This window comes from Corvus hawaiiensis, chromosome 2 (assembly GCF_020740725.1).
Source record: "Corvus hawaiiensis isolate bCorHaw1 chromosome 2, bCorHaw1.pri.cur, whole genome shotgun sequence".
Lineage (NCBI taxonomy): Eukaryota > Metazoa > Chordata > Aves > Passeriformes > Corvidae > Corvus > Corvus hawaiiensis.
In genome coordinates this window covers 103,728,174-103,751,274 of record NC_063214.1, presented here as the reverse complement: position 1 = coordinate 103,751,274, position 23,101 = coordinate 103,728,174, and the positions used below count along the sequence as shown (strand labels likewise).

General features: G+C 39.3%; 1 protein-coding gene across 3 annotated transcripts in view; it reads left to right on the top strand.

The window, feature by feature from the left end:
* ARHGAP6 (Rho GTPase activating protein 6) overlaps nucleotides 1-23,101 on the top strand; it is a 316,518-nt gene that overhangs the window by 184,390 nt on the left and 109,027 nt on the right. Inside the window, exon 1 of one of the 3 annotated variants that reach the window (XM_048329185.1) lies at nucleotides 5,246-5,266. The exons of the other annotated variants lie outside the window; for them this stretch is intronic. The gene's annotated coding sequence lies outside the window, so the exon portion shown is untranslated. Of the gene's footprint in view, nucleotides 1-5,245; nucleotides 5,267-23,101 lie in introns of those variants that run through there. 3 annotated transcript variants of the gene reach the window in all.

Genomic DNA, 23,101 nt, shown 5'->3' with positions numbered 1-23,101 from the left:
GTTAGCTTTGGAGGGGTGGGGACGAGCAGCTGCAGTGGCCTCTGTCTTCTTGCTGCCAGGTGGGGTGCCTGCAGGGAGTCTTCAGCTCATCCTGAGCTTCGCTTTCCAAAGAGTTTATTTAACACTTGTCAGTTATTTATGACGTTAGAGCCAACTTTTATGGGAAAGTCACATCAATTCATGCAAAGTAAGCTGTAGATGTATATGGCTAAAATGTTACCGAGAGCTCCAAGGCTTGAAAATGTAAAGATTTATTCAAAGACAGGACGCTGCTCACATTTCCCAGAAAACACATCATGAAGGAGATAGATTTGTATTAAATGTGTTGGCACCAAGAAATAAAAAGCTCTTTTAGGCTTGGTCTTGAGAGATATGGAAAGTACTTGTTAAGCATTAAGCATCTGGGGAACCTCTCACCTTCAGTTGCTCAGACCTTTGCAGGGTTGAACATCTGGAGACCTTTCTAAAGTTTGTTTTTTTGATATTTATTTGCCAAGTTGTCTTATACTTTCTTAACAGAAAGATACAGGAGCTAGTTAGCACATACGAAGAGACATATTAGAAAATAAATTATAGTTTTGTAGTTAAATGTTCTTTTAGGTCTTTTTTTTTTTTAAGAAAATTAAGCGTGGCAGTGGCCGATTTCGTTACTTTTGTCAGGATATTCCCATCAGCGCATTATTTTTGTTGATGTACTGTACAACTTTTGAAATGTCAGGTTGTGGGAGAATCTTAGGAAGAAGTTATTAAACATTCTTAGTTGCTCCGAAGTATACCTACAATGAAGTTCTATTGCATTATTTATGAAATTAGAATATTTAATTTTTAGTCTCCTTCATTAGAAAACCCCACAAAGTTTGTGCAAGATTTAAATAAATAACAGAAACAAAGCTTTTTGAGAGGTTTGATGGCCCCTCAGATTTTTTTTTTTTATCATATGGATATGTTCTGATGCATTTTTCTTTACATGTAATATAAAAGGGTCAGTTGTTACTTGCAGTAACATTCCTTTACGTTTCTCTGACTATGTAAAGCAGCTACTAGTGGTACAATATGTATACTCTGAAGGTACCTTATGTGACAGCAAGACTTAAACCAACTCTCCTGAATTATTTACGTTTTGGAAATGTAAGGAAGTTACATCAAGATAAATGTTAGTTTGTTGCAACATCTATATTAAGAAGTTTCTGTCCATTACAGGTGGATCACTCTTACTCAGCGGTACACAGAAAGTGGCATGCCCCTTTGTCACTGAAGAGTGACGTAGTTCACGTTCATTGTGGAGCTGCCATATGAGCACAGTCTTCTCCACTGTAATCTTACCACAGAGTTCACCCAGTGGCAATGCTGCAGCAGCTGCCTGATCTGCCTGTGTTCCATGCTAAGAAGAAATCAGACAACTGCTAATGAATATTGTTTGAGTAAGAAGAGTAGAAGCAGGGGAAGCAGCATACTAGTGGGATTCATGCTATTTTCAAAGTAATTGTCTTTTTCTCTTAGTGCATTTCTAGGCTATGGTATGGACATAAAAACAAGTGAAGAGGAAAACACACTGAAGAGAGTCAAGAACTCTTAGGAGGAAGAAATGGGGAAAGGAGAATGCAGAGCTCATCCAGGCAGATGAGATGGATTAGAAGACAAATACTACAGGGAAAGGGACAATATCAGTGAGGGGCATGTCAAATGACTCCTGAGAAAGATCCCTAACAATAATCAGCAATGGAGCAAATAGGTCATGTTTTTATAGGTAACCAGGAGATTTTGTAGATCAAGAAGTCAGTCTTTATTGAATGAAAGAAGTTAATAATGGCTGACTTTAGTGCTGAAGGATGTGGATTATATTTTTAAATTTTATCTACCATGAAAGCAGTGTCCTGGGCGGTTCTGGAGCATCAGCATTAAAGAAAAAATGCTGCGTGACTGAACTTGGTGTGTGTAGACCCACTGACTTTAGCAGACTTGTTTCTACTCTTAAGCTTTCAGTGTCTTACTAACCAAACTGACAGTGTGAAATAATACCTGAGGAGCTCTTTTTAAAAGTTTGCATTTTAAGATCTGGACTTATATAAAGATTGTTTCTTTAACATTTACAATTCTAAGCATTCCAATTCACTGTGTAAAATCGGGGTCAAAGAAATCTCAGAGTTTATTTTTTTATAGAGAATAATGGCATTATGATAAATCTTAAATTATAGTTGTCCTAACCTGGTATGTTTGACTTCTTTGAGGTGGATTCTCCCATCCTGGGGCCGATCTAATATGTCAGTAGAAATTGGGCGTTCTTTTCTTTTACTGACTTTTTTGTGGGATGTTATTTCATTGCTCAGTGGTTTAAGTTTCCCTATCTTCCTATTGATTCTGAGAATGTCTGGCATTGTTCTTATTTCATTTATTAGGGACCAACAGCTGGCTTTATTACTGTTTTTGTAGATGCTGCCTGTGAGAGATGCCTTTGTAATATGGTTGAGATGCTCTGAAGCATTAGAATGGCAGTCACTCCAAATGAGACAAAGATCTCCAGTTTCTGCCTTGCTGGGTTAAGGTTAACAAAGTTTGAGATTCTTGTGCTGGGTTGTATCTTTCCAGTGAAGTCTTTTAGTGAAGCTGTCAGACATTGATGAAATTAGTAGATTTCTTTATGAAGTTTTTTTTATAATTCTTCCCCAACTTCACATCAGTGTCTGTATATGTATGAAAGGTGCTTATAATAAGTCAGTAAATAATGTTAGCATGTATGCAGATTACAATAATTAGTGGGCTATGGGTGGATGAAAAAATGAGTATGTGTGGATATCTACTTGGTGCTCCTTTCTGGTGAAATTGTTAAGCACCTGGTGACAGGAAGGGAAGGAAGTTGTTGAATTTCATAACTGTTTTATAAGAACATCAGTACAACCTTTCTGTGTTGTATTCTGTCTTGAATTAACTGCCATTGTCTTGTTTTCACATATGTAATACAAAGTCTGCAATATACACATTTTGTGAAAGTGTTAATTTTTAAAATCCACTTGGAAACTCATCAGTCAAATGTAGTTGGTCTACTATAATTCTTTGTGCTATCTACTTTAATCTTCTTTTCTTTGTAACCTGTTGACAGATTAAAATGAACACCTAGCTAGTAATAAGCTTTTATTTTATTTTTTTTGTGTAGAAGTTTCTAATAGGTCATGGCTTGGAGACGCTTTGTCTGTGCCAAACTCAACAGCAACCAAAAAGAAAACCCCTCTAACAACACAAAACCCAAGCATGACTAAGGATATTATAAACCACAGTGAGATACAGAAGAGAGATGGAAACAATCTGTTAATAACTTTCGTTCCATCCTTTTGTCTTACGTCACCTATCATTATGTGACAAATGGAAAAACCCTTTGAGTCTCTTAGAAAGAGCAAAGAAGTGCATATTTTTTATGGTGGCATTCTTCAAATATATTTTACCTCTGTGTTTTAATTATAAATTTCAGCTGAGCTGCAAAGTGGAGCAACTGACCTAACATGCAAGATATATATATAGAGAGAGAGAAAGGGAAAACATTTAAAGCAGACTTATGTCTTTCTACAACATTTCTGTCCAGTAGAATATAATAAAGTAACAGAAAGTTGGAAATACAATTCATAATAGGAGGACTTGACTTAAAAACTTGAAATATTTGCCCTTAAAAATTTGCCTTCCTTCCTTGCCAGTACAATTATTTTCAATAATCTTAGTCCTTTTTCAAATATTACGTTGTGAAAGAGCAATTACTGAAAGACCTAATCTGGTACAGAAAAACTATTCAGTCCAAACTGATAATTTTCTTTCAGGGGCACAGTAAAAAATTGTTCTTTAATTGTAAATGGTTCTCACGTGTATAAAAAACAATAGAGAAAAATAATTCAAAATTCAACTTTCATGTCACACTAATACAAAACAAATCAGAAGCTCAGCTGATTAACTGTATGGGAAATGCTTTTAAGATTAATAGATAGAAATCTGTATAAGTGTTCTGTGTAGTTTAGTTGTTTCGTATTGATTCCTTCTTGTTTTGCAAGTGGTTAAGCTTTGGTGTTTTTTACCTGGTTCTACAGGAGGCATTATTGAGTCTCCTACCTCGCTGTCCCATATTTTTTCGGAGACAGTAAATTAGTTTTCAGTGCTCAGCTGTGTCCTGCCAATCATTTCTTCAAATCCAGCGGAGTCTCCCTTGAGTCCTGCAGGATGTGGGTGACAGCCCCTGGCTGTGGTGTGACTGGCCTCCTGCTCCCTCTTGTACATGCTGCAGTTTCCATATGGGCACCCATGTCCTGAGGAGGCTGAGCAGGCCTAGGGCTGCTGTGGCACAAGGCTCTCCTGGCTGCTGAGTGCAGTCATTCCTGCTCTGAGGTGATGGAAGCTGGGACAGGCGCATCTGCTGCTCCATAGTGGTGTGGAAGCAGCTGGTTGTAGCTCCCCTTTGTCCTGTACTGCCCAGCAGGAGGTTTTTGCTTGTGAGCATGGAAGGTTTACAAGTGAAGCATCACCAGCAGCTGTCCTTTTTGCCCATGTATTTTTTCCCCTGTTGGTAACAACGCTGGCTTTTACAGAGGCATGTGAGAACTGCAGTGCTCCCAACAGAACTGGGCTTTCACTTTTAAAAAGAGACATTTGGCTCAGACGTGAGAAATGGTGGGGGTTCAGGTGCTGCTGGTGGCTTTCTGACCTCTCTCACTCCTCCAGCTCACCAAGGGTGTTTCCTACTCTTCACTGCTTATTGGGCTCTTCTTTGTGCTTGTCACCATGCAAAGTATGTATTTATAGCTCTTAAGTGTGTAAACCCACATTGCCACAGAATTTATCAGTCTGTCTTCTGTTTTGCTGCTGATTGTGGTTCTAAAATGCTTTTACCAAGGACTATTATAATAAATTATAAATAGCTAAATAATTGTTTAGAAATTCCCTGACTCAAGCTTATTCTACACATGAGGACTAGTTCAATTTTTTGTTGGCAAATGGCAACTATTTTCCTTAAAAGTTTGGAACTCTGACCAGCAGAAAGGTCTGCAAGCAAATTAATCAGGGTGAGAGTAGTAAAACCGGCCCTGCTCAGGCTTTTTTCCTCCCTTCTGTGTGGGAAACATGACGTTTTCTAACCCAATAGTGGGAATGTTTTCTTCTGCAGGCCTGAGTCACTTGTGAGGAATGCTAAGATTAATACACAAGATTAATTTTCTCACTGCTGTCTTCTCTATTGCAGAAATGGAAGTTTGTTTGCCTTTCAACTTTTCTTTCAGTTCCAGCAAAATTTCAGGTACTCTGAACATTTCTTTTAGTACAAATGCAAACCCAGTTTTGTTCTGTAAATTCTGTAAAATTTATCCTTGCATTTTAGTGACCATGAGCACAGAGGTCCATGTGTGTTCTCTTTCAGATTTAGCTTATTTTAGAGTGTAGTGATTAATCTTTGAGCTGTGGGCATAGAGCTGTGAACAGTTTTTACTTTATCAGGGTTCCCTAGATGTACAGTATCAGTTTAATTCAGGTTTTTTTCCATTTTCAACATAATATTAATTATACCTAATCTATAACAACAGATGTTCTGAAATGACATTTATATTTATATTGGATTCTCTAATAGAGCTTACTCTTGCTGTCATCTTTCTTAATTAGGCATTAAGGATTATTGAAAGAATTAGTCTTAAATACTAAAACTAAAATATGAGATAAAGGATGTCTTCCCAGCTTGCTCCAGAGTAAGCACTACTGTCTATATATTGAATCTTATCAGAGGCCAGATTTTAATGCACATTAATTTCATTGTGACATGTACTGCGTAAGTGTTCCCATTGAATTTGAACAAAGAGACTTAAACTTCTATCTTAAATGAATAAACTGTCTGTTAAAGTAATTTCAGGAAAAGCAGTAGTACAAAAATGAGTTAATGTTCCCATGGCAAATGCACCTTAATTTATATAATTTTAAGATTTAACACATGTAGTTGAAAGCCATCTTAAGTGAAAAGAGTTCAATTGGCTTTTTCTCTGTAGTTTGTAAATAACAACATGTTCTGTGTACTATCCCTAAAGGAGCAGGAGCAAAGCTCCAGGTATCTCTCTTTGTACTTTGGGCCAGGCATTAGTTCCAGCACCAACTGTGTCAGCTTTGTCCTGCATGAAGTGCTGCTATTCCTTTCAAGACTGCCAGAGAAATGCCTGACTTTGCTCCCTGCCTTCCCTGTGTCCCAATGCTGCTGCCCACAGAGGCGGGATAAAAGGTGACCTGGAAATGATAAAACTGGCTTTGGGCCCAGCAGTGTCTTTATGTCTCTTATTTGATTAAAAGGAAATCAGTCTGGAGAACAGTTAGGAAGAAATGGAGATGCTTTGGATGAGCATATGTGTAACTTAGTATGGTCATGTTCAGGTACCACTGCTGTGCGTCGTGTGTGCCTGCTGATGCTCATCAGCTGTGTTCTCTTTGATGCTCATATGGTTGGACAAGTTGTTATTCCAATTAAGACTAAAAAAAAAAACATAATTTCCATTTTAGATAGGTTGCTTTCTCATAGAGGTTTATTGTCACAAAGATGTATGAAATCCTATTCCACTGATGTAACTGAAATTTCTGCCTTGTTCTTCATTTAGGATAAATGTTTACTTGGGGTTTCTTGTAGTGTTAAGGGACAGAGATTATCTCGTAGCAAACGTCCCATTCTTGTTGTTAATGGGTTTTGGGTCTCCAGTGTGATGAGGAGGTAATAGAGGTGGAAAAAAGGTAATATTAAAGCTCATGAAAGTCTGTCTTCTCATTCAGTCAATGAGAAGACATGAACAGTAATTGAAAAGATAATTAAAATTTGACAGGCTGCCAAAATTTATATATCACATCATTTTTTTTCAATAGTGCATTATTTTTTGAAACTATTTGTGACTCTTTTGGCCTTTTTTTCTTTCTTACCTTCCTGCATCTGACTGGTCATTTCAATTCTCCTCATTTCCTAATGCCCTGAATTTTTCTTTGCCTGTTGACAACACCCTATTTCATTCTGTGTTCTCCTTGTTTACATTTGCTGCTTTTTCATTCTGTGTTCTCCTTGTTTGCATTTGCTGCTTTTTTTCCATAGGTTTTTGACACCGTTGATTTCCTGCTCAGTCCCATATTGGCTACTCATTAACTTCCCTTGAATTTTTCCCTTTGGGTATTTACTGCTTACTTCTACAATTTTTCATGATCCTTCTTTTGTTCCTTTCTTGTTATACCACAATCAAGATTGGTCATTATTCCTATTTACCAACAAAATTTTCTGGGACTCTTGTATCGTCATTAGGTAGAAACAAAGGCAACTGTGTATTTTGGTGTACTTAACAGGGCTAGAAATTAATTAGAAGTGTAAAAGATAAAACCTTCCCCTTGGCTTGGAGACTCAAATTTCACAAGAGTTCTCTATTTAGATAGCCTTGCAATTTCTGATTTTCCATATTCAGATAAGCCCCTTTCTACTTTCCCCATATCAATGCATTGTCAGTTTAGAACTTGTTCTCTGATCAATGAAAAAGTTCAGATAACATGGATGAAAACTCAAATTTAGTCTAAATGGGAGGAAAATTTATCTCAGTAAGACTTACTGAAAATATCTGAAGCATCACACAGATTAATAACAAGCCAACATGTTAGGTTAAACTGGAGAGGAGACACATTGAATCACAAACTGCAGAAGACTTTGTGAGCGTCTTGCTGAGGCCTTTTCCGAAGGTGTTATTTATGGTGTATGTTACTTCAGTATGTTTCTAAACAGACAAGAAAGACGAATCAGAGTCATAAGAGCACAGAAATGTACTTGAAATTTAGCACTCTTCACACTTCGTTCCAGCCTGTCTGACAACAGTTGCCTGTAAAGCATCTGGAGAAGAGAAAGGATTAAGCCCTGCATCTTGAACGATGCACTCATACTTGGGCAGTGAGTAGCAGGGTGCGGTCCACATCTGAGACTGGTGCTGGACTTCTATTCCTGCCTGTGCAAATGGTTTCATGCTGACCTTAAGCAATTTCCTTGGGGCTAAGTTAAAAGAGGGAGGGGAGTGTGAAGTTGCAAAGTTGTAACACACTTGTGAAACCCTTGGCTTTTTCTGGAGGGGAAACTACAGCCTTGAGTGCGTGTGTAAACTCCCTGTGCAGTGGAAAGGATGAAGCAGGTGCCATATCACAGACCTGCCAGTGTGCCAGACAGGGCTGCACAGGACCAGAAAATGTGGGTTCACTGTTCTCCAGCATGGCCTGCAGGGAGGTTCCAACTCCAGTTTCTTGGAAGAGCTACAAGCCCCTAGGTTAGAGAATAGCCTAAAATCAGGAATCTATTTGTTTGTGTTTGCCTGGTTGATTATGTTGGTTTCATTTGATTTTTTATTCCCTACTGGTGGTCATGTCTGAATTTTGGGTTTGATTTGAGGATTTGATGGTTTTTTTTCCCTTCACCCTTTTTTTAGTTTGTTTTTGTTTTTTGGTTTTTTTCAGAAATATATTCCCATATCTGCTTAGTGTTCTGGCTATGAAGCTCTTTTTTTTTTTTTTTTTTTTTGCAGAAGAGCCTGTTTCCATGTTTCTGAATGAAAACTGTGGTCATCTCTTTGTCCTGTAAGCATGTGGCCTTTTACACGTACCTCTGAGAGACCACCTCCTGTACTTTCTGCCTTTTCAGTCGCTGCTGTGTGGATGTTAGTGTGGTGTGGTGGGGCTGAGGTATGGAGAGCACACTGACATTTTACTGGTTGTACCAGGAGGGCTGTGGAAACCTGGGCAGTTTCCCTGGTCTAAATTTAAACACCTATGTACAGTCCCTGTTAGGCATGTGGCACAAACCTTTTGTTTTGGTTTTCTCACATGTAAATTGGAGTGATTTTTGAGCTGGCTACTTCACAGGAATATGGATTGGTCCCCTCTGCTGCTCTGGATTCAATAACCTGTATATATTGTTATAAACATAGTTTGCAAGCTGATCGTGGTTGATTTGTTCTTACTAGTCACAACTCTCAAACAGTATGAGGTATTATTCTCACTTATTTCTAACAGTGCAGAAAAGAGAGCAGAGATGTTCATTTTTAAAGTAAAATCAAGCAGTCATTTTTTTTTTGTTCTCAAGATCTACCAAGAAACAAAAGCGTACCTTCTTCTGCTTTTCTCTTCATAGGATCTTATGTAACAACCAAAGTGATAGTCCTTAGACTGAACTTTTGTACATTATTAATATGATTTTTCAAGATCTTGCACGCTTTTGCACATCAAACTACAATAACATAGCATTGGGACCATCAGTAGCAATTTGGATCACTTTATCACCAGTCTTATTACATAAAATCTTTACCCAGAGGATGTGGAGTTACTTTTCAGGGACATTTGCATCTTAGGATGTCTCTAACCCTTTCTATGGAATGCTTGTTTTTTTCAAACATGTCAGAATACTGTGAAAAAGCCCAGTCACCAAAACTTAGAACATCTCTGTCTCTCTTGCTTTATAAAGTTGTGACTGAGTCTGTAAGATAAACCTTCAGGATCCTTGTGAGAAGTTGTGAACTTCTCTGTTCACAAAACAGAGCCTGGCACTCTTTAGCCCTTGTGGAAAGGCTTTCCATCTGTCCAGCACTTTTGCCAACTAAGACATTAGAAAAGCTTCCATAAACAAGGTGTGAAAGCAGAACAAATGAGTGTGGTCCTGCCCCAGCTAACATTTACTGAAGGACTGATGTGAGCTTCCTTTAGGGCAAAGTTGTCTTCCTGTGCATTCACAACAGAGAGAGAGAGATGGTATTGGGTCTGTGCTGGGTTCTGTAGCTATTCCACCCTGCCAGGTCCCATTTAGCTCTTTTCTCACTGGCTAACTTTGTCTACTGACATTACTAGGGACCCCTTTAAATGTGGCATCATGGCCAGTTTAGGATTCTACTTTCTGGATTTTTGTTTTCTTGAATGATGTACAAGCAGACCCAAGTGTCTCAGAAGTGAGTAGTGTTTCAAGGTACCTCAGGTTTTGAATGGCAAAGTCAAGTCACTGAGTTTTTTCAAAGGATGAGGGCACAGGGTCAATATACCTCAGAGAGCCTCTCAAAGTGAGTGGTTGTGACCTAAGTCTGAAGCAGCATATTTATACGAAAAGCCATACTCCCATGTCACAGAGAGTGAGATTATCACTTTACTCTTTCTGGGGGTCTTGCTCCCTGTCAAGATTTGGGAGAGGGAATACCAGAAGCAAGACATGATCTGTCCAAAGCAGCACATTCTTCTGTTGTGTGATGAGCTAGAACAGACTGAAGCTCTGAAGTCATGCAAGCATTTTCTCTAGGGGAGTATAAATGTCTAAAATATATCAGAACTCAGTTTTTAACCAGGACTCTTTTAAGTACATCTACCCAGAAGAAAATCTGACCATTTTATTCTTACGTTTGCAAAACATCGGTAGGATTTACGTAAGTATTGTTATTATTTACAGTTATAGTTATAATGTTTGGGTTGAACATTCTCTAGCAATCAGTGACGAGCTAAATTTATATCCTTGCCTGGTTTTGTGTGTCACACATTGCTATATATTAAACCTAATTGTCAGGTAAGTGTTGATCTGAACAGAACAAGTGTCTTGCTCAGAGCAGCCCTGCTCATGCTAAAGCTGTGCCTTAGCTTCAGGAAATGTACTGTAATTAAATGCCAATAGAAATTGTTAACTTGGCAGTAGCTCAAGTACTATATTGCAGTGAGGTCTTGATTTCTTTTATGCCAAGGTAATGTTAGAGCAGCACTTGATTTAGCCTGAATTTACAGGACTGTGGCAGACTGTAGTCTAGTTCTGGGCATTGGAATACTTCCCTGAAAAACAGGAGGAGTGTAGTTTACTTTTTGTAATTATATTGTTGTTTTTTATGGCTAATAGAATATTCTTCATATGTAATTCTGGGAATAGTGCTATGGGAGCTGGATAGTTGGTATCACATAGAGTTAAAAATACCAGAAAGGCAAAGAGCCTGAGTCCAGTTTATGAAGAATGTAGAGCAGTATGGCATACATAGTGTGAACGGGAAAATTCCCTGCTTTGTAGATTCAAGTAGCATGTATATATTTCCAAACATGGCTTAGTTGTGGTTTTTTTAAATAAGAAAAGAAATCCTCTCATTCTTAAGCTTCCTTTTGGAGACAGTAGGACTTTTTCTTACTATTTTTCTTATTTTCTTCAAATCTACTCACCCCCAATATTTAGCTGTTGTCTTGAATCTAAGCAGTATGCTCTGGATTTTTATACTTGGATTTTGTGTTAGTGAATAAAAACTCACAATACTCTCCATGAGAAGCAAACAGAAGATGGAATATCTCAAGCTGCAGTGTGATTTGATTATTTAAGATTCTGATCTTCATCTGCTTGGTTAAGCTATAAGGATATTGATTTTAATGGACAGACCAGGTGGTAAGTAATGTGAATGTTTTACATGAGAAAATCTTTACACTGGTGCTTATTCATTTCAAGACATAGGAGGTAGCATGCTACTCAGCTGCTTGTTCTTCCAAAACATTCAGCATCACTTCTCTGTAAAAGTTCAGTGCTAGAAACAATAAATTTATATTCATCAGCTTCATCATGCAAAACTGTACAGCTACAGAGTTAAAAGAATATGATGGTACCAAGCAATTTGTTTCTCATTTGCTTAACTGAGCCTGGGATTCAGACTTCATGTTCTGAGTGCCTTTCAATCTGGTATATATGTGATTAATGTTGGTGAGTCACTTATGATGGGCTTTTTCTCACATTGCAAGATAGGGAGACTTTCTGCTCCTCCCACCACCAGTTCAAAAGCACTGTGGAAGACAGAAAGGAGGAGATATTTTTTCGTATTTTCAGAATTGCACTCTGTTAAAGGAACTGAGGAGATAGCCAGTCCCTTTGGCATTTGCTGCACAAGTGTCTGCAAACCAACTAAGACAGCTGGGACTTGGGATAAAGGTGTAAGTAGATTGTTACACACTTGAGAAACGTTCTTACTGCTTATTTAAATTCAGAATTTAGTCTAGGAAAAAAGGGGAAGGAAGATTTGGGAAGTAATTCTGAAGGTGCAGGAAGTCAAATCATGACCTGAATCCTTTAGGGGTTCATGGTAGGAATTGTTGGTGCTCTGGAGTCTGCTTTTTCCTGTCAGAAGTAAATAAATAAATAAATTCTCGTGGTGAGAATATAATGTTTCATTTACACAGATTAGCTCAAAAGCTTGCTGTAGCTGGCTTTAAAATAATATAGGCATGTCTACAGAGCTTTCCCTGTAATTTTAGAAAATGCTTTTCCTCTGTTTCTGTATGTGTGCCTCTGCATAAAGAATACAATACATAGGTTGATTGTGAGATTCAGTTACCACAAAATTCATCAAATAGGACAGAATGGCTTCCATATTGAGGAATTTTAAAGGGCTCCACTTCGCCTGTACCTAGAGATCAGATATTTGGAAATGCCTGGGCACATAAATATCCTGGAAGTCCTCAGTGGCATTTTACAGTGTTTAAACCAAGTTAATAGCTGCTGATTGGAACAGGGCTTAGGCAACTGACTCCCTTCTGGCTTAGCTCTGTGAGACCTCTGTGTGTAATTTTAGACCTCTAAGTAATGTTAAAATATGGTCTGATACTTCAATGAGTATGCTTCAGATAAAATTTGAAGTCTACCTGACATCACTTCTGACGCTGAGGACAGACCTCTTGAGCTTGTTTCTTGTGGATTTTGGCTTCTGTGTCCGTATTGTGTTTTGTGCAGCTGCCGCCCTAAGACAGGACAGGGCAGAATCACTTGAGGCTAACCCCTGCTGCTGTAGACAACTGTGTCGGATAATTCTTGTTGTTACGGTTGTGATGTTCATTACAAATAACATTACTGACTATTTGGTGACCTCTAGGAATTTATTCTTCTATCTTCTGTCTACTACCTTTTGGACTGGTATTTCAAAACCGACTCAGCAGAAAGCATATGGCTACAGTGAGTATCAATGTCAATTACTGTGACATTAGTGATAGTGCTGTTAGTTTGGATTCACACTTTTGTTGGATGTATAAGTTTAATTCATTCTGTTATGGATTCTGCATTCTACAGTCTGTATTGCTAGCAGGTTGGAAAAGAAATTAACCCATGGGGAAAAGAAATGTTGTCTAATGCACACACTAACAACACTTTAGAAAGTGACTTCCATTAAAAAAATAAGATTTGAATAATTAATTGTAGCAGAGATTGATACTTTCCCTTCCTTCCCCCTCTGTTCCTCCACAGCTTTTGGAGCTGTGTTTGCTTTCCAGAAGTATAATGACATTCTCTGAGTGACTGAAAAGGCTTATTTCTGGCATAGGCTTAGAGCAGAAAGGATGAATGCTTTGGAAGTGCAATGCTGATCTGAATGCTAGGGGAGAAAACAGAGCTTTATGAAGACAGAAAATGAAATTATTTTATAACCTCTTCATTACTTCTAATGTTTGTTTTCAGTATTTTCTGCAGTATTTTTTTCTTTTCTGAGGAAATCTACAGCTTCCACATAAGTTCCTTTGCCCTGTTGGTTTTCATGACTCGTTATTAATTAAAAATCTATTGCTACCAACAGAAGATGCTCAGGTCAAGCTTCCGGCTGCTATAAAATGCACACTAAATACTCAGCATGCATTCTGGTGGGCATTTGCACTTAGCCAGCAAGTAAGGATACTCTTGGGAACCCTGCAGAGAATTGCTGAATATTCTGTAAGACTGCCGTCTCCAAGTTCAGACAGTATGTACAGCATGGCTCTCTGAAAACAGATTTTTAAAAAGGTGAGACCAGAGAAGAAGTTAGAGTGGGTAAAGAAAAGCAGAGCTGTGTATGTGTGGGTGAGGAGGAGAGTGTTTCTCCTGTTCTCTGACCTTATATTTTCCCTTCTCTGTATGGTTTATTCCCCATTTCCCATGCATCTCTTTCATGCAAGGTTTCAAGGGACCCTCTGTTGTACTCTGGAATAGTGTGTGGCTCAGGAGGAGACAGATTCCAATGGCTTTACTAGGAATGAACCAGCATAGGGCCACCTCTGCACCAGGTCTGCACTATGGGCTACCATCGTTGAACTTAGAAGTCTTGCCATGAGCCTGATGAAGGTGGTCCAGCTGACTGTTCCCTGGTGGCATTGTAAGCTCATGTTCCCCACAGTGCATTCCTGCATTCTGACTGAGTGGTACATGGAAAAATACACCTCTTTGATCACACACTCTGACTGTAACACCTACTAACTACTGTGACAGGCACTTTCTTAATACCCTGTGTAGAACATGTTTTTATTATTCTGAAAAGGTTCAGCAAAATGACTTGGTACATTGTCATCTCTGAATTCCCCTTTTCCCAGGCAGTTTGAACCTGTGTATGGACACCTCTGTTTTTAAAGTTTACCTTTTAAAATCTGCATATCATCTGAATTGACAAAGGAAATACATCTTTCTGCCTTCTTTACATCATCTGACAATATCATAGGTATTATACAAGGAACACTAAGAAAGAAATTATAAAAGGAATATGGAGTAGCAGATCTGGTTTTGCAGTCTCTCTCAAAGCTTAGAGCCAGGTCTGTTTTCATCCTGGCTATTATTTCCTGTATGATGCTCAATGGGCATGAGGAGCCTTTCTGGCATTCACTATTTTTGTCAACTCTGATTTGTTGAATGGGCAACTTCTTTAATAATGGTTTGAAACATTTTGTGATTCTATGCCTGATGGCGTGATGTAGCTCTGATAGTAATCCCAGTAGGAACAAACAAGGAAAAGTCTATAAATCCCACTAAGCTGTAGTTGCAGCTGACAGGTTGCTGAAAGCCTGCCATTGCTCTTGCTGATCTGGGGAGGAAAAGAATGCCTTCAGCTGGGTGCTCAGGAGTACCTGGTGAATCCAAAGAAGGGCAGCTACAGCTGTGGGAAATGCTGCACTCTTACAATGCCTGCAGGACATTCAGTACAGATCAAGGCAACCAGATAGGTAAAACAGTAATTTTTTTTTTTTTTAATGTCCCATTTCTGTGCTGCCCATAAGCTCCATTTACTAATCTTCAAAAATGGATTGTGATACACAGTAAATGGTCAGTGTGCAACAGTTAAAAATAACTAAGTGATGCCATCTGCTGTCTTAAAATCTTACTTAATATTACATCTGACTGAATTGTTATCCTAAGAAGTGGAAACTGCCTACACTGAGTATAATGCTAGAGCCATGGCATGTTGCCTGACGTGTGTCAAAGTTAGGCAATATAAATATTGATTGTGATTAAATACAGTAGACTATAGAATGTCAGAAGGAAATGTGATACTAGTGTCAGTCCAAAATAATTCCTCAGTGAACTTACTTTTGCACATCATTTGAGGGTTTTTTTTCTACACGGTTTTGCAGAACCAGAGAGATGGGAACTCTGCCTTTCTTCTTTTTTGCTTTTTGTAATGGTCTGTAAAGCACTGACATAATCTCAGTTTCCCCGTACTTTTTTTTTATCATAGTGAAAAATAATCTGAATTCTGTGAAGATAGCTATTACTATTGAACTGTTGTGACTTCATATCCTGAATGAATATGCCTTGTTTAGTATGGTGTGAGTAAGGATATGTTTAGACATAAATGTATGTAGAACCACAGTCTGATAATGAAGTGTGTAATTTCTTGTGGATGTTGGGGCTTTTAAAATTTATTATCAATACTGCAGTTATGTGTATTTCTGCTTGTATTTTTAGAAGGTACACAATCTGTGCTTAGAGTTTTGCGCAGTTTAATTTTCATAGCAAAACTTATTCAGTATACAAATATTCATTTCCAGATGTAGTACGCTAGAACTGCTCTTCTATTGGAGCACTATAAATAACAGAAATTCTTAATTTGGTTCCTCTCTCTACTGTGGGAACATATGTGTAAGATTCACAAATGACCAAACCAACAGCAAATTAATTCTACAGTTAACCATCCCTAGAAGTGTTTTGCTTTCCAGCTGCCTTTTTATTCCGGAGATCTGCAAATCATGCTTTGACAGAGAGAAAGCTATGCATGTATTTACATCCTTCTCATAGCTTGCCATACCTCTTTTAAACTTCTGTAAAATTCCTTTGCAGCCAAACTGTCCAATCTGGAACATTAAGAAATCATGAGAAGGCTTGAAAAATACAGAGATACATTTAAAAAAATACATACTCTGTGACCCTTTTGTTTTTTGTTTTCAAAAAATTGACATATTTCCCAAATTCGCTGCACAAGTCTGAGGGCTCAAACTCTGCTTTAAGAGGCAGAACAAAATGTGAAATGGAGATTTTTATGTAATCATGGGTTGGGTTTAAAAGCACAGAAACTTTTCTGCACTTCACAGAGTTTACTGCAAATTTCCAAGTGTCCATCAACCAAAAGCTGTGACAGCATAGAATTATGATGCATTTACTTACATGCAAATCTGCTGCTGTTAATGTAGTCCCAAGTGGGCATGAAACTTGTAAACTGTGTGTTAGGCTTTATTTGGGATAGTTTCCAAATGAGTGGGAAGGGAAATAGTAGTTAGTTTAGATAATATAATCTATGAGTTCCTATTATTTCCTGGGCAAATGCTGCACTCATAATTAGAGCATCAGTAACAATGTAAGGAAATGTTATGCTCTTGGCTGCAGAAAAAGCTACCTGAAGGCAAGAGGAGATTTAAAGGTCATGTTGAAAAAAAGCAGGAAGAGATTTTATTCCTCGTGAAAACTCAAGGAGCTCCTGAGATGACATTTTAAAGAAGTTGCAAAAACATACTCGTTTTCTAATTAGCACATCTTTCTCAGGGAATGATGACTGGCTGTTAGCAAATTTTTTTCTGGAAATGTCTAGGCTTTTGGGTAACACATGTCTTCCACCATGCCAGTCTGGGTGTATGGAAAATTGAACTGCTCCCTATGTACAGGATAATGCAGTATCAGGGTGCCCAGAGTGCTTCTGATTCTGTATGCTGATGTGGACAGTAGAGTATGGATTAAAGGTATGGATGATGGGAAGGAATGACCAAGATGTAAGGAAGATGGTAGAATCATAGAATTAAAGGAAACCAGGCTGTCAAAATTGTCTTTTCTTCAGTCTGCCCACCACTCTTTTATGCTACATGAATTCTGACTATAGCAAAGTGCTTCATAAATTTAAAATGTAAACGCAGAGGGTTTCTTTCTCTTATTCCCTGGTGTAATTATTACTTTTATAACTCTTGTTCTTTTCCAGCTGAGTGCCATTTCCAGGGAAGCCAATTCATGCATTTTAGAGGTGAGCAGTGCTTTGGGAACTTTGCAATATGACTGAAAAAATACAAAACCCTTAGTGAAGTACCAGTATGAAGACCTAGAAATGCAAGGAACCATGCACATGATCACTGTTTATCTTCATTCCTGCCATTACTGCTACAGGAACAGGAACACTTCAATGACTCATCTGGGTTTTTTTGGTTTTTTTTTAATGCTGAATTATCAGAGATGTTTGGTTCTGAGTCTAAACTTCACATTATGAGAGGCTTTGAAGTGTGCTGTGTCATGGGAGGGGCTGCTTCACCTTGCTGTGAATGAACCTCAGGTCTGCTTGAAAGACATCACCATGTCTGACTTGCTGCAGTCTAACACCTGTTGGGAAGATGGAAAAATACTCATCACAGAATTTTAATCTCTGAAATAGAAAAGGTCATTTGTTACAGACAATGAACTAGGTGCCAAAATGCAATTTCTCTGGTAACTAGGAGCAAAAGTGCAGCGATAGTGTTGGGGGTGCTTATGTGACGTGCTTGGCTGAATAAATAACTGATCAGGATCATGCTGCGGACGGCTGGGTCAAAATTTTCTTTTTTCTTTTCTTGTTTCTCTGGTAGTCTGATACCTACAATTCTTTTTCTGCAGCCTAAGATTTGAATGATGAATACTAACTTCTTAAGCAAATTTGGTGCTTGGATAGTTTGGAAGTCTGGTGTAGGATTTTATTGATTTGGAAAGATTGGCTTTAGTTCATTCAGCATTACCCTGTTTTGTCACCTCAGGTTATTTTGATAGCCTGCTCTGTGAAAATTGGGTTGAATTGAGTCTCCTTATATGATGTAGTAATTCAAATAAATATGGTGGTGTGACACTTTAGATCAAAGTTAGTATTCAATCTATACTTGAGAAGATTTGCAGTTAAAAGTATGAAGTCCCACTCATAATGACTTGTCAGTTCAGAAAATAATTACTTACACTTGCTAGGCCAAGCAACTATGAACTTTTTGTTCTTGTTAGAGCAAGTTCTTGTCAGGCAGCTGTAATTTTGAAATAAAGTTCGGTAGTCTACTGAGGAATAAGAATTTTTTTCCCAGGTAAGTAATTTTCTATTGTTTCCTTTTATTTTGCTTCTTGCTTGAATTAGATCATGGAGTAAAACACTAGCATCTTTGCATTAAACAAATATATCTAGTCACTCTTATTTCCTTACTCTCTTAAAATGGCTGTTGTAGAAAGAGTAAGATTTTCTGAGTGTGCTGGTTTTCTTTCCTTCCGAGCAATGTTGCAAAATGCATCATTAGTTCAGCAGTGTAAGCATGGTTGCTTTTAAGGGCCAGGAGGAATCACCGTTGGCTGCAGCACTTAATTTGTCTGGTTTGTGTGTGCAGTGTTTTATGAGAACCATTGACAGTAACTCTTTGGAGAGTGTAAATACAAGAAACAGGGTATTTATAAAGCTTCAGAAAATACCCCTTGAAGTGTGTGCATGGTAAGATATTTCTTGATGTGGTTAGGCAGCTTCTGTCATTTGTTAAATTGCCGAGCCTTTAATTGTGTTTTGTATCATCAGATCTGGACTCTATCCAGCATTGATGTTTTCCACTTAATACTTTTGGGTTTAGGGACTTTCATGCATTCTGTGGGAAATTAAGGCTAGAGATTGACAACGACTTTGGGAGTGTCCCTTGAGAGCCGATGCATACCATGGAGTTAAGAAAGGGGGGGGCAGGGGAAAAGTAGGCACAACACAAAACCTGTTAAATTTAAGCCAAATTTCTCTTTTTCTAGTTGCGCTGGTGTTTTCAAGCCCAATCTCTTTTCTGTCTTCTGTATAGTGTATTGTGTTGACTATTTAGCTACTGGACAAATTTACAACATGGTGGAAGACTGGGAAAGGAGCATTTAAAGAGCATGCTTGCTGTGGCAGAGGTATCAAGTAGATCCAGGTTACGGTAGCTTGGTCTTTAGCAGCTTGGAGACTTCATCAGTTTTGACCTGCAGAGCGGTCTTCATATTGACAGTATCAAAACTTTGTGAGGAGAAGATATAAAACAATTAAACTTTAGTCTCTCCACAGTACTTAGTTTCTAATGGCAAATTTATAGCAGCCAGTAAGAGCAGGATGGAGTTAGGGTTTACAGACTGGAAGTTTGGTGGTGCTAAACATAGTAATTTATAATTCAGTATTGTCAATTCAAACTGGTCAAGCTATGATGTGATGTGATGGTTGCAGCCTTACTTTGTTATATTGATACAGTGTGTGCATGCAACATTAGCACTCTGCTTAGAAATTAAAATCTTTAACATCCCAGATCATTGCGTGATAAACCTTCCTGCAGCAGCTCTTGCGGTCCCTGGGCTCTCTAGTTTCAGTCACTTCAGGTTTGTGAAGGCTCACTTGCAGAGTGGAGTTTTACAAACTCCTGCTCACCCAGGATCTTGAGGGAAATGTAGAGTCCCCAAATGTGGGAACAGAACCTGCAAGAATTTATAAACTTGGCCACAGAGAGAAAATGACCACGTCCACTAAAACATGAGATAATATCTCCCACACACTGAAAGAAAACAAAAAACAACATGCAGAGTCAGACTCTGAGAAAGCACTATCTAGTAAGTTTAAAACAGCACTGTATGTGTTTCTATTTTAAGATTATCTAACATAAATTGATGTTATCTAACTCCACATGTCTCCAGTGAGGGAATGTCATCCTGAGTGCACAGAACACGCACATTGACTTGGCAGAATAACCAGCTCTTCTTTGTATTTTTTTTTTTTGGAAACGCAAAGACAGGAAAGAGCGAATTTGATTTTCCTTGCCACCTTTAACTCCTTCCCCAGGCCAAGCATGTGTCGTAAGCTAGCAAACAAACAAAAAAGAGCTTCATTAGAACAAATAGGGAAAGGATCAGCTAAAGCTCTGAAGACATCTCAGCTTCTGAAACCTCTTGCCGGTTTGCATCACCAATACTCCTAATGTTCAGGATTTTGCATTGTATGAAGGTCACCTGGAAACCTGCTGATGGTTCTTCTCAGTTGAGCCTTGGGATGAAGTAGCCTTCTCTGGGACCTGATTGGGTGTGAATCTCCTTGCTGAAATCCAGAATGTTGACAGTGGATGGAAAACACAGTCAAAACAACCCTCTGGTTTTAGTAAGCACCATGGTTCCTACTTTTTCAGTTTTCTGTGTACCTGGCAAGGGCACAGATGCTATTTTTGAACTGTCTAGACTATTCTTCTAAAAGGGATCTCTTCTTTTTCCTCTTCTGGTTATTGGTCATCAGGAAGAAGGGAGTTAGCACATCTATTTGTGAATGTGCCCACACACTGAGCCCACATAAACGTTTTACAAAGCATATTTATAGAACTGTTGTAAGAGCATGTGTCCTCAAGAGCTATGCATTTGTAAAACTGACTTGCATGTAGTTTAATCAGTTGAGAAACATCGCTACTAACATAAATTTTTGCATGACATTTTCTATTTAATGTAAAATCCACTACCACTCCTTGGTCCCCCAGTTTAGCTTTAAGAAGTTTACACATGGACACAAAGAAAAAATGTGAATGTGCCACCCAGTCATTTAAAGTTCATGTTTCTGGTAATAGATTATTTAAATTATTGATTATTCCAAAGATGGAATATATTTCTCCACATTTGAAAAGTCATGGCAGTCAGGCAAAGACCCCAGTGACTAGAAAAAAGGAAACATCACTCCTGTTTTTAGAAAGGGGAGAAAGATGTAGGGAACTAGACAGGTGAGCCTTACCTCTGTTACCAGGAAGGTCATGGAGCAGATCCTCATGGAAGCATTGTTAAGGCACATACAAGACAAGGAGGATGGATGATCTGAGACAGCCAGCACAGCTTCATTAAGGGCAAGTCATGCCAGACCAGTCTGATGGCCTTCTGTGATGAAGTGACTGCGGTGGTCAACAAGGGAAAACTGACCAATGTCATCTACCTAGATGTCCATAAGGCCTTTGACATGGTCCTACACCAAAGCTTCATCTCCAATTTGGAGAGACATGGATTTGAAGGGTGGACTAATATTGCATAAGAAATTGGCTGGATGGACACAAAGAATTTTGGTCAATGGCTCTAGGTCCAGGTGGAGGCCAGTGACAAATGGTGTCCCTCAGGACTCTCATGGGAGCTTCATTAGTAAATTTGCAGATGACACTAAACTGGGAGCTTGTGTCGATCTATTGAAGGAAGGAGGGCTCTGCAGAGAGACTTGGATCGGTTGGATGGATGGGCAGAGTCCAACAGGATGAGGTTTAGTAAGTCTGAGTGTCAAGTTCTGCATTTTGGCCACAAAAATCCCCTACAACGTTACAAGCTGGGGACAGTGTGGCTGGACAGTGTCCGGGTAGAAAGGGACCTGGGGGTGCTGGTAGACAGCCGACTGAACATGAGCCAGCAGTGTGCCTTGGTGGCCAAGAAGGCCAATGGCATCCTGGCCTGCATTAGGAACTGTGTGGCCAGCAGGAACAGGGAGGTTGTTCTTCCCCTGTGCTCGGCACTGGTGAGGCCACATCTTGAGTACTGTGTCCAGTTCTGGGCCCCTCAGTTTAGGAAGGATGTTGAGATGCTTGAGAGGAGGGCAACAAGGTTGGTGAGGGGCTTGGAATACAAGCCCTATGAGGAATGACTGAGGGAGCTGGGATTGTTTAGCCTGGAGAAAAGACTTAGAGGTGACGTTATCACCCTCTACAACTTCCTGAAAGGAGGTCGTAGACAGGTGGGGGTCAGTCTCTTCCACCAGGCAGCAACTGACAGAACAAGAGGACACTGTCTCAAGCTGCATCAAGGAAGGTACAGGTTGGATATTAGGAAAAAGTTTTTCACGGAAAGAATAATAAAGTACTGGAATGGTCTGCCCAGGGAGGTGATGGAATCACCATCTCTGGATGTGTTTAAAAAAAGACTGGACATGGCACTTGGTGCCATAGTCTAGTTGAGGTGTTAGGGCATGGGTTGGACTCGATGATCTTGGAGGTCTCTTCCAACCTCAATATTCTGTGATTCTGTGGTGCCCTTTAATATCTTCATCAGTGACATGGGCAGCGGGGATTGGTGCACCCTCAGCAAATTTGCAGATAACACAACAGCAGGACAGGATGCCATCCAGGGGGCCCTGGACAAACTTGAGAAGTGGGCCCACGAGCTCCTCATGAGGTTCAACAAGTCCAAGTGCAAGGTGCTGCACCTGAGTCAGGGCAGTCCCAGACATGAGCACAGACTGGGAGAAGAAGTCATTGAGAGCAGCCCCGTAGAGAAAGACTTGGGGGTTCTTATGGGTGAAAAGCTGGACATGAGCCAACAGTGTGCACTCATGGCCCAGAAGGCCCATGGCACCCTGGGCTGCATCAAAACAAAAGTGGCCAGTGGGTCAAAGGAGGGGATTCAGCCCCTCTACTCTGCCCTTGTTACACCCCACCTGGAGTGCTGCATCCAGGTCTGGGGTCCTCAGCGTAAGACAGGCATGGACAGGTTAGAGCAGGTCCAGAGGAGGCCATGAAGATGGTCAGAGGGCTGGAGCACATCTCCTGTGAAGACAGGCTGAGAGAGCTGGGGTTGTTCAGCCTGGAGATGAGAAGGCTCTGAGGAGACCTTATTGCAGCCTTCCAGTACCTGTTACTGCTTCTCTTTCTTTTGATGATGCTGTTTCCCACTGTTAATTTTTTTTCTTTCTTTTTATCCCCCCTTCTCTCCACAGAGAAGAATTTAGGAGGATTCTAGATTTCTTATGTTTGTGTATGTATGTTTTCATACTTTCAGTGCTATGAAAGATTGGTTGTGAAATGCAATAGCTTCTCAGGCCATCTGCTATAGCTAAAGAGAGAACCTTTCTTACAGATGTCACCCTGTTGTAATCTGAGACCATAATAG